Source organism: Lolium rigidum, chromosome 6 (assembly GCF_022539505.1).
Source record: "Lolium rigidum isolate FL_2022 chromosome 6, APGP_CSIRO_Lrig_0.1, whole genome shotgun sequence".
Classification (NCBI taxonomy): Eukaryota; Viridiplantae; Streptophyta; class Magnoliopsida; order Poales; family Poaceae; genus Lolium; species Lolium rigidum.
Window position 1 is genome coordinate 243,992,628 of NC_061513.1, and position 12,045 is coordinate 244,004,672.

Consider the following 12,045-nt stretch of genomic DNA (forward strand, 5'->3'; position numbering starts at 1 on the left):
AACCAAAAACAGCAGAAAACAGGAACTGGCCCTTCGGCATCTTGTCAATAGGTTAGTTCCGGAAAACGCATAAATATGACATAAAGTATGCATAAAACATGTAGATATCATCAATAATGTGGCATGGAACATAAGAAATTATCGATACGTCGGAGACGTATCGGCATCCCTAAGCTTAGTTCCTGCTCGTCCCGAGCAGGTAAACGATAACAAAGATAATTTATGGAGTGACATGCCATCATAACCTTGATCATACTATTGTAAACACATGTAATGAATGCAGCGATCAAAACAATGGTAATGACATGAGTAAACAACTGAATCATAAAGCAAAGACTTTTCATGAATAGTACTTTCAAGACAAACATCAATAAGTCTTGCATAAGAGTTAACTCATAAAGCAATAAATTCACAAGTAAAGGTATTGAAGCAACACAAAGGAAGATTAAGTTTCAGCGGTTGCTTTCAACTTATAACATGTATATCTCATGGATATTGTCAATGTAAAGTAATATAACAAGTGCAATATGCAAGTATGTAAGAATCAATGCACAGTTCACACAAGTGTTTGCTTCTTGAGGTGGAGAGAGATAGGTGAACTGACTCAACATAAAAGGTAAAAGAATGGCCCTTCGCAGAGGGAAGCATTGATTGCTATATTTGTGCTAGAGCTTTGGTTTTGAAAACATAAAGAGAGCATAAAAGTAAAATTTTGAGAGGTGTTTGTTGTTGTCAACGAATGGTAGTGGGCACTCTAACCCCCTTGCTAGACAAACCTTCAAAGAGCGGCTCCCATGAATTATTTTTATTTTTGGGTGGCACTCCTTCCAACCTTTCTTTCACAAACCATGGCTAACCGAATCCTCGGGTGCCCGCCAACAATCTCATACCATGAAGGAGTGCCTTTTTATTTTAGTTTTATTATGATGACACTCCTCCCCACCTTTGCTTTCTCAAGCCATGGCTAACCGAATCCTTCGGGTGCCGTCCAACAATCACATACCATGGAGGAGTGTCTATTTAGGTTAATTAATTTGGGACTGGGAATCCCATTGCCAGCTCTTTTTGCAAAATTATTGGATAAGCGGATGAAGCCACTAGTCCATTGGTAAAAGTTGCCCAACAAGAATGAAAGATAAACACCACATACTTCCTCATGAGCTATAAAACATTGACACAAATCAGAGGTGATAAATTTTGAATTATTTAAAGGTAGCACTCAAGCAATTTACTTTGGAATGGTGGAGAAATACCATGTAGTAGGTAGGTATGGTGGACACAAATGGCATAGTGGTTGGCTCAAGGATTTTGGATGCATGAGAAGTATTCCCTCTCGATACAAGGCTTAGGCTAGCAAGGTTATTTGAAACAAACACAAGGATGAACCGGTGCAGCAAAACTCACATAAAAGACATATTGTAAATATTATAAGACTCTACACCGTCTTCCTTGTTGTTCAAACTCTTTACTAGAAATTATCTAGACCTTAGAGAGACCAAATATGCAAACCAAATTTTAGCAAGCTCTATGTATTTCTTTATTAATGGGTGCAAAGTATATGATGCAAGAGCTTAAACATGATCACAACAATTTCCAAGTATCAAATTATCCAAGACATTTTATCAATTACCACATGTAGCATTTCCCGTTTCCAACCATATAACAATTAACGAAGCAGTTCAACCTTCGCCATGAACATTATGAGCTAAGAACACATGTGTTCATATGAAGCAGCGGAGCGTGTCTCTCTCCCACACAAGCATGTATTTATTCAGAGAATGAAAATAACAAAACAAAAATAAAAGCACACGGACGCTCCAAGTAAAGTACATAAGATGTGACCGAATAAAAATATAGTTTCAAGAGAAGAAACCTGATAAGTTGTCGATGAAGAAGGGGATGCCTTGGGCATCCCCAAGCTTAGACGCTTGAGTCTTCTTGAAATATGCAGGGGTGAACCACCGGGGCATCCCCAAGCTTAGAGCTTTCATTCTTCTTGATCATAGTATATCATCCTCCTCTCTTGACCCTTGAAAACTTCCTCCACACCAAACTCAAAACAAACTCATTAGAGGGTTAGTGCATAATCAAAAATTCACATGTTCAGAGGTGACACAATCATTTTTAACACTTCTGGACATTGCTCAAAGCTGCTGGAAGGTAATGGAACAAAGAAATCCATCCAACATAGCAAAAGAAGCAATGCGAAATAAAAGGCAGAATCTGTCAAAACAGAACAGTCCGTAAAGAAGAATTTTATTGAGGCACCAGACTTGCTCAAATGAAAATGCTCAAATTGAATGAAAGTTGCGTACATATCTGGGGATCACTCACGTAAATTGGCATAATTTTCTGAGTTACCTACAGAGAATTAGGCCCAGATTCGTGACAGCAAAAAATCTGTTTCTGCGCAGTAATCCAAATCTAGTATGAACCTTACTATCAAAGACTTCACTTGGCACAACAATGCAATAAAACTAAGATAAGGAGAGGTTGATACAGTAGTAACAGCTTCCAAGACTCAAAATAAAAAACAAAATTACTGTAGTAAAATAAACACATGGGTTATCTCCCAAGAAGTTCTTTCTTTATAGCCATTAAGATGGGCTCAGCAGTTTTAATGATGCACTCGCAAGAGATAGTATTTGAAGCAAAAGAGAGCATCAAGAGGCAAATTCAAAACACATTTAAGCCTAACATGCTTCCTATGAAAAGGAATCTTGTAAATAAACAAATTCATGAAGCATGATGCAACAAGCATAGAAAGATAAAACAAGTGTAACTTCAAAAATTTCAGCATATAGAGAGGTGTTTTAGTAACATGAAAATTTCTACAACCATGTTTTCCTCTCTCATAATAATATCCAGTAGCATCATGAGCAAACTCAACAATATAAGTATCACATAAAACATCTTTATTCACATGCATAAAAGTATCATTACCCTCCACATAAGCATAGTCAATTTTATTGGTAATAGTGGGAGCAAATTCAACAAAGTAGCTATCATTATTATTCTCATCATCAAATATAGGAGGCATATTGTAATCATAATCAAATTTATCCTCCATAACAGGCGGTACTAAAAGACTACTATCATTATAATCATCATAAATAGGAGGCGAAGTATCACAAAGTAAATTTTCTCCTCAATGCTTGGGGGACTAAAAAGATCATGCTCATCAGAACCAGCTTCCCCAAGCTTAGAACTTTCTATATCATTAGCAACAATGGTATTCAAAGTGTTCATACTAATATGTTCCATGGGTTTTTTAATTTTCGCATCAAACCATCCATGTCTTAAATCACGAAATAGAATAAGAAGCTCATTGTTGTCCATTATGCCAAACTAGTGTAAACAAGAAACAAAAAGATGCAATTGCAGGATCTAAAGGAAATAGCTTCGAGTACTTACAACGGTGCCGGAAAAGTGCTTAGTAGTCGAGATCCGGAGTGTGAGTACCTTTTACCTTTCCTCCCCGGTAACGGCGCCAGAAAAGTGCTTGATGTCTACGGGTGCTTCTATTCTTGTAGACAGTGTTGGGCCTCCAAGAGCAGAGGTTTGTAGAACAGCAGCAAGTTTCCCTTAAGTGGATCACCCAAGGTTTATCGAACTCAGGGAGGAAGAGGTCAAAGATATCCCTCTCATGCAACCCCGCAACCACAAAGCAAGAAGTCTCTTGTGTCCCCAACACACCTAATAGGTGCACTAGTTCGGCGAAGAGATAGTGAAATACGGGTGGTATGAATAAATATAAGCAGTAGCAACGGCACCGAGAAAAGTGCTTTGCCCAGGACTGGCGTGTGGTTGATGGTGGTAATATTGCGGACGATAGAGATGCGATAAAACAAGTAAACAAGCAGCGATAGCGATATTTAGGAACAAGGCCTAGGGATCATACTTTCACTAGTGGACACTCTCAACATTGATCACATAACAGAATAAATAGATAGATGCTAGACTCTACACTCTCTTGTTGGATGATGAACACCACTAATCGTGTAGGATTACACGAACCCTCAATGCCGGAGTTAACAAGCTCCACAATATTCGATGTTCATGTTTAAATAACCTTAGAGTGCATGACAGATCAACATAACCAAACCAAGTACTAACATAGCATGCACACTCGTCACCTTCACGCTACGAAAGGAGGCATAGATCACATCAATACCATCATAGCAATAGTTAACTTCATAATCTACAAGAGATCACAATCATAGCCTACGCCAAGTACTACACGATGCACACACTTGTCACCATTACACCGTGCGGGAGGAATAAACTACTTTAATAACATCACTAGAGTAGCACACAGATAAATTGTGATACAAAACACATTGCAATCATAAAGAGATATAAATAAGCACTTCACTATGCCATTCATAACGAGTGAATAAGTATTCTCGTGAAATATAGCCTAAGAGACCCACACGGTGCACACACTGTCACCTTTACACACGTGGAACAAGGAGTCTCCGGAGATCACATAAGTAAAACCCACTTGACTAGCATAATGACATCTAGATTACAAGCATCATCATATGAATCTCAATCATGTAAGGCATCTCATGAGATTATTGTATTGAAGTACATAGGAGAGAGATTAACCACATAGCTACCGGTATAGCCCTTAGCCTCGATGGAGAACTACTCCCTCCTCATGGGAGATAGCAGCGTTGATGAAGATGGCGGTGGTGTCGATGGAGGAGCCTTCCGGGGCACTTCCCGTCCCGGCGGCGTGCCGGAACGGAGACTCCTGTCCCCCAGATCTTGGCTTCGCGATGGCGGCGGCTCTGGAAGGTTTCTCGTACCGTGGCTTTTCCGTATCGAGGTTTTAGGTCAGGGACCTTTATATAGGCGAAGAGGCGGAGTCGGAAGGTCGACGAGGCGACGACACAACGGGGGGGCACGGGCCCCCCTTGGCCGCGCCGGCCTACTGTTTGGTGGGCCTGTGGCCCCCCTCTGGCGGCTCTCGGGTGTTCTGGAAGCTTCGTCCAATCCTAAGATGCTGGGCGTTGATTTCGTCCGATTCCGAGAATATTTCCTTACTAGGATTTCGAAACCAAAAACAGCAGAAAACAGAACCGGCCCTTCGGCATCTCGTCAATAGGTTAGTTCCGGAAAACGCATAAATATGACATAAAGTATGCATAAAACATGTAGATATCATCAATAATGTGGCATGGAACATAAGAAATTATCGATACGTCGGAGACGTATCAAAGCGCTACTCGACAAAGGTTATATCCGCATAAGCCTTAGTCCTTGTGTTGTTCCTGTTATTCTAGTTCCTAAGAAAGATGGTACATGGCGTATGTGCGTAGATTGTAGAGCTATAAACGATATCACTATTCGATATCGTCACCCTATTCCCCGTTTAGAGGATATGCTAGATGAATTGAGTGGTGCTGCTGTGTTCTCTAAAATTGATTTGCGTAGTGGTTATCATCAAATTAGGATGAAAGAAGGGGATGAGTGGAAAACAGCCTTTAAAACAAAATTTGATTTATATGAGTGGTTAGTAATGCCTTTTGGTTTAACTAATGCACCTAGCACTTTTATGAGACTGATGAACCATGTTTTGCGTGAATTTATTGGCAAATTTGTGGTTGTGTATTTTGATGACATATTAATCTACAGCCGCAATGAATCTGATCATACTATACATATTCGACATGTTTTGCAAGTGTTGCGTGATAATAAACTCTATGGTAATCTTGAGAAGTGCACATTTTGCAAAGATAAGGTCATATTTCCGGGTTATGTTGTCTCTAAGCATGGAGTAGAAGTAGATGTGTCTAAAATTGAAGCTATTCAAAATTGGCCTACTCCCATGAATGTGAGTCAAGTTAGAAGTTTTCATGGTCTAGCTGGGTTTTATAGAAGATTTGTGCCCAACTTTAGTACTATTGCTGCACCTTTAAATGACTTGACTAAAAAGGGTGTTGTTTTTGAGTGGGGCGCAGCCCAAGATCATGCTTTTGATGAACTTAAGAGATTGTTAACTTCTGCACCGTTGCTTGCACTTCCTGATTTCAATAAGCAATTTGAGATTGAATGTGATGCTAGTGGTATTGGAATTGGTGGTGTGTTGATGCAAGAGGGTCGCCCGATTGCATATTTTTCTGAGAAACTTTCTGGTGCTAAGTTGAACTATCCTATCTATGATAAAGAAGTGTATGCTTTAATTAGAGTTCTTGAGGTTTGGCAACATTATTTGTGGACAAAAGAATTTATCATACATTCTGATCATGAAGCTTTGAAATATCTGAAAGCACAATCTACTTTGCATAAGCGTATTGCTAAGTGGGTTGAGTTCATTGAGTCTTTTCCATACATTATTAAGCATAAGAAGGGAAAAGATAATATTGTTGCTGATGCTCTATCTAGGAAGAATATGCTATTAACTCAACTTGATGTTAAAATTCCTGGATTAGAAGTACTATGTGATTTGTATGCTACTGATCATGATTTTGCTGAACCATATCGCTTATGTGCTCTTGGTAAAGCATGTTTGTCTAGCATCAGGGCATCAATTTTTTTTTGTCCTAACACACTTTTTGGGTGTAAGCCAAATATTTTGCGGACTAGCTTCAAGGCAACAAGCTTTCATCCAAACACTACTCAACAATCTTTGCAATATTTATATTTATCTCCATGTGAGTTTCACATGACAACTCCTTTAGCTTCATGTTAGACATGTCATTCTTATTTAGCAAAACATGCTACGATCGCTCCCTGAAAGTTGTGGGTATCATCTCCAAACAAGATAATGTTAGCCTATATTGGTTGTTTCAGTACAAGCTGTTGTTGGACTTTAGGGATAATTTCTTCTCCCTCTTCTTTGTTATATTCTTGAAAGGAAAACTCTTCTTATTATACAAGCTCCATCTCTCTCAAAATGTTGATGTATTTGCTTTCATCCATATTTTCCATCATTTATCTAGTCCATCAATTTATCTCTATCTATGTGATTCACATCAATTGTACATACAAGATTAGGTCTAGTGGGTTCCCTATTTTGTTTTCAAAAAAGGATACATCCCTGGACTTGACATTGATTCATGCATAAAACCTTCCATTTATTTTTATTTGCAAGCTGAAGAAATTTCTGATTCTTTTCATGCATAAAGCTGGCATCAACTAGGACCCTAGTTTTTACTGATGGAGATCTACCTAAGACACATTACATACATTCACATGATCCTTGGATCTAACTTGTCTTTTCCATTTCTTTGGTCATTCTACGTGCCATCATCATCTTATACCATTGGCTTTTATCTTGTTGATCATTCTGATCATCTTGTTTTTTGTTCATGGGGATCCTTCTTGTTATATTATTCAACGAAGATGACATGTTTAAGTCTCCCAACAACAATTCTAATATGGTAATGTTTTCCCTAAAGGAAAATATAACCTAGCTAGAGGAATCTTGTTGTGATCTCTACATAGAACCTTAACCTTGGCCACTTCATAGAAGCTCTAAAATGTATCATGCCAATAAACACCCATTAATCAAAAGAAAACAAAGCAAACTGACAGAGCACGTTCCACTCGCATTAGTGATGTTCAAGTCCTGTGATGTGCACCCAAACCTACTAAAGATCATCATAATATCATGAATTGCGTTTCCAAACAACTACATTAACAATTACCCTTTCCTAGGCAACCAAAGTATGGGTATCCATCCATACTTGATCAACCATGATATGAGGTGGAAAGTTGACTGAAAATGTCCACTCATCTAGCTATCTAGTTTGCAAAGGCTAGTTAGTCTTTTAGATGATGGGGAAACATTTTGATATCTCTTCCTTAGATACATATCCCTTTTGAACATAAACCACTCGATCATTATTGATGGATACCATCTCACTAGCATGTCCAGGAAGATTAATGTGATAGAAAGCAAGGCCAGATTTTGCACTCCTAAGAAATTTGGATAATTTATGGAGGCTACTTTTTGATGGGACACTAAGCTACTCCATGATTTGCTTACTCCATGATTTGCTTGTAAATGAAACAAACCTTAGGCTAGGGACATGCTTGCTTATAGTGACATGGATCACCACAGTTGTAAGTTCGCAACACACAACTTTAGTGTAATTACCCCCTTCTCTTTCACTGCCTGAACTGGAACTGGAACTAGAGTGGTAGGGCCACTAGATAAAACATCTTCGTGAAGCATGAAAAATAGCTTGCATGAGATCTTACTTTTGCTTGCCTTGTTGCATGTGGTTAGTGTTGTGCTGGTAATTGTGACATGGTGCTTGTTGAACATGGTCTTATGGTGTTAGTTCATATTGCTTCTAGTGTGAACTACTAGACGTAGACACTAAAGATTGTCCAAGACCCTCTTTTGCGGGCACTGTGGATGATCATATGCATTTAAGCATGCCACTAGAGTCCTTTAACAACATCGGTTCACCTATCGAGGTTGAGGCTCGAAAGGTAGGGCCAATGGTCTATCAAAACCTTGGGTGTGAAAGGGAGGCTGAAGGTGGTGGTTGAGCGCCGTGGTGGTGGCGTGGCAAGGTGGCAATGATGGTTTTTCACCTGTATGTGTAGGAGTATTGCAAGCGCCAATTGCGAGAGTGGGCCCTCGTGACGCAAGGGACAATGTGAAAGTTGAGGCGGAGAAAAAGGTCAGGGAGGGGGGTTGACAGGGTAAGTAAATAGCGTATGAAAATCTGTGGGCTTGCGATCGGAACCGCTTGTCCAACCTATTATTTATTTCGGCTGGAGTACCAAGTAACGGACAATTTGAGAGATTTCGATTGCCGTATCTTTATTAAAATGCATAATTAAATTAAAATATATTGTATTATTTCCTTTCCCAATATAATTAAAATCTATAACACAGAAATTTTCTGCCCAAAGTTTTTATAAATAGACAAGCAATAGGGCAGGGAAAGGGGCAGACACCAAAGAAACCTCGGGCCGTGCATTGCCAATCGGCGAACTGCATCCCGGCGCAGGACGACGATGGGGCCTCTCAAATCTTCCCCCTCTACAGCCAGAGCCAGGCCAACTTCCCGTCCAAGCACAAGGACACCGCCGCTTGGTCACCACCGTCTGCCGCCCCCGCCGCCGCCACTTTCTCTGCCGCCGCCGCCGCCGCCACCCCCGGGGTCTTCCGGTCTACCCCTCCCCTCGTCTTCCCCGCCATTGCCGCCTCCATACGACTCCCTCGGCTTGCCGCCGCCGCCACCACCACCTCTCCTACCGCCGCCGCCGCCGCTACCTCGCGACTGCTCTCATCTGTCCCGTATCTCGTCTTCCCCGCCGTTGCCGCCTCCAAGCCGCGCCCTCCCGATGACGACGCCGCGCCGTGGGCATCCGCCATGGTCGAGAGCCGCCTGGGAGGCCAGCTTACCCACCATCGTGCTCGGCCTCGCCTGTTCTCCCTCTACCCGGCTGAGCAGAGAGGGGCATTCTGTCGAACAAGTGGCGCCCGCGCGCGGGTCTCCGCCGACGACGCCCTTCTGCGCCGACGCGTCCGGCGAGGACCTCGCCGGCGTCCCGCCCGAGCTGCTCCCGCCCAAGAAGAGGCCCGTGCGGTACCACCCCTACTACGCGTCCTCCACGATCCAGGAGATCGCCACCCACGGACGCGGCGGCGGGTTCGGCAACCGCCCGGTCCCTCTCACCGTGGAACGCGACGGCGACGGGTTCGGGAATCTGCCCGTCCCTCTCAACGAGGAAGGCGACGGCGACGGCGAAGGCGAGGGGTTCGGGAACTGGCCCGTTCCTCTCACCGCGGAAGGCGACGCCGACGGCGAGGGTTTCCGGAACCGGCCCGTTCCTCTCACCGCGGAAGGCGACGCCGACGGGTTCGGGCACCGGCTCGTCCCTCCCACCGTGGAACGCGACGACGAGGGCCTGCGCGCCGTGCTCCGCCGCCTCCGCATCTCCCAGCCGGCGCTGGTGCTAACCAAGCGGCTGACCCTGTCGGACCGCAGCCGCGAGCATGCGCGCCTCATCCTCCCGGAAGGCCTGGTCAGGGCCTCGCCGCTGCTCAGCACGATGACGGCGGGGAGCGGCACCTGGTGCTGGGTGGCGACGGGCTGCCGGTGCAGGCGTTCGACCGCCTGGGCCGGGTCTACCACATGATGCTGAAGCGCGACCGCGCCGCCAACTCGTACCGGCTGGCGGGCGAGTGGACCCTGTTCCTGTCGCGGCACCGCGGCATGCGCGACGGGGACGACGTGGAGGTGTTCGCCTTCCGTCCGCCGGACTGGCAGGCGCGCCTGGTCCGGTGCGGCGAGGCCGGGCTCGGCTTGGCGCTGCTGCACTGCCGGAGCGCGGGGGCGGCGGCGACGACGACGGCCAACGGCATGGACTGGGGCGGCCCGGAGGGTTACGAGGTGGGCGGCATCCCGCTTCTCGACGCCAACCCTGCGAGGCCGGGCCGGTTGCCGCGGCGGCGCAGGCGGCGACATGGAAACCACAACGCCCCTGCTCGTTTTGCTTAGCTAGAAGTTGCAACTCCCGGCGTAAAATTTCAGAATTGATCAGTCGCCTGTGCCAGAGAGAGTTAGAGGTAAGAAGAAACATCTAGACTAGAGTTCGTGTTGAAGCTGGTGAGGATGAAGGTGTGAGGCCGATCTCTTGCAGTCATGTTCTTGGGATCAATGGAGTTCCGGCACCTTTTTTGATGCAAATGGTGACGGACTGGGTAAGAGCGGGGATGTTTAGTTGCAGACTTACAGTACTCCAATCTATCTCAGTTGTAAGCGCACATTTTTTGCTGGCATGCGTATGCGGATGAACATATGAAACCGTGGAATTAGAGGTGAACGAACCGCTCGTTTTGTTGTTCATGTTTGTTGCAACCTGAAACTTGCATCACGGTGTTTCATGGTGCACTCTTACCTGGGCCGCTGGCTTACTCCAGCGGGATCTTCCTATCTCTGGCTTGTCCTCCATTGTCCGTGATGGATGTGTTTATGTTGGGTTTCATATCTAGTTTTCCCTAACTTATTGGACAACATGTTTCAATGTTGTTGTATGTCGTCGTAGAGCGTCCAAAGTCTAGAGCTTGAACGAATCATTTCTCATGGTTGTTCAGAAGCCGACCACCTTGAAGGCCTCCCTCTAACTTTACCCCTCCTTCTTGGACGCCTTAGGGAACCCTAGGTTTATATCAGCTAGAACTAGCGGCGGTGGTGCCACATTGTAGTGAATGTCTCAGATCCACCTTGGAGAAGTTATCTTGCTTCCACGACACCGCACATAGGAGTTGTGGTGAATTTAGTTTCAGATCTACGAATTGGGAGAATGCCTCCAGTGTAACATCTCAGGATTAGAAGCTAGAAATATAGAGAAAATAGATGTGTGTATTGCATTCATGCATAGAAATTTTGGCGCTTAAAAATAGAACTTGTCAAAGTGATTGAGGTCTCAGTTAAGTTGGTGAAACTAAAGTAAGTTGAGCGCTATAAACTTCAATGTGACCTTTACTAAAATCATATTTTGGGTAAAGCAGATTTGATCTATGCATTAGATCAAACTGAGCTACAATTGAAACAACAACTCATTATTTAAGGATCAAATACCAGATCTTTTAAGTGATCATAATATGATATTCTTTGCAAATACTCATTGCTACCAATCAAGTGCTAAACAAATAATAAGACATAGAAGAATCAAAACCGCATCCATATATGTTCCATGTCTTTATTCAATATCTATTCTTACCATGATCCTCTTGGTATTTCGTAAACTCAATTCTTGAACTTATGACAAGGAAGTTCTATTATGAAATCTTGATCTATTCCATTCATGCCCATTCAAAATTATTTGCACCAAACATTAGAAGGGAGAGATCTATACCTATTCAAGAGATATTATCAACTCTTAAGTTAGAGCCCTAGGATATAATTCAAGAGTCTATGTTAAGTGTTCCACTCTTATTGCTTGAGAAAACACTTGCTATTGGGAGAGAGAGCCATACTTCATTAGTGATAACTTTGGGAAACCCAAAACCATGATCTTCACAAATGGGTGGTGATCATAGAACTTTAAGAACAAGTATGAATGAAG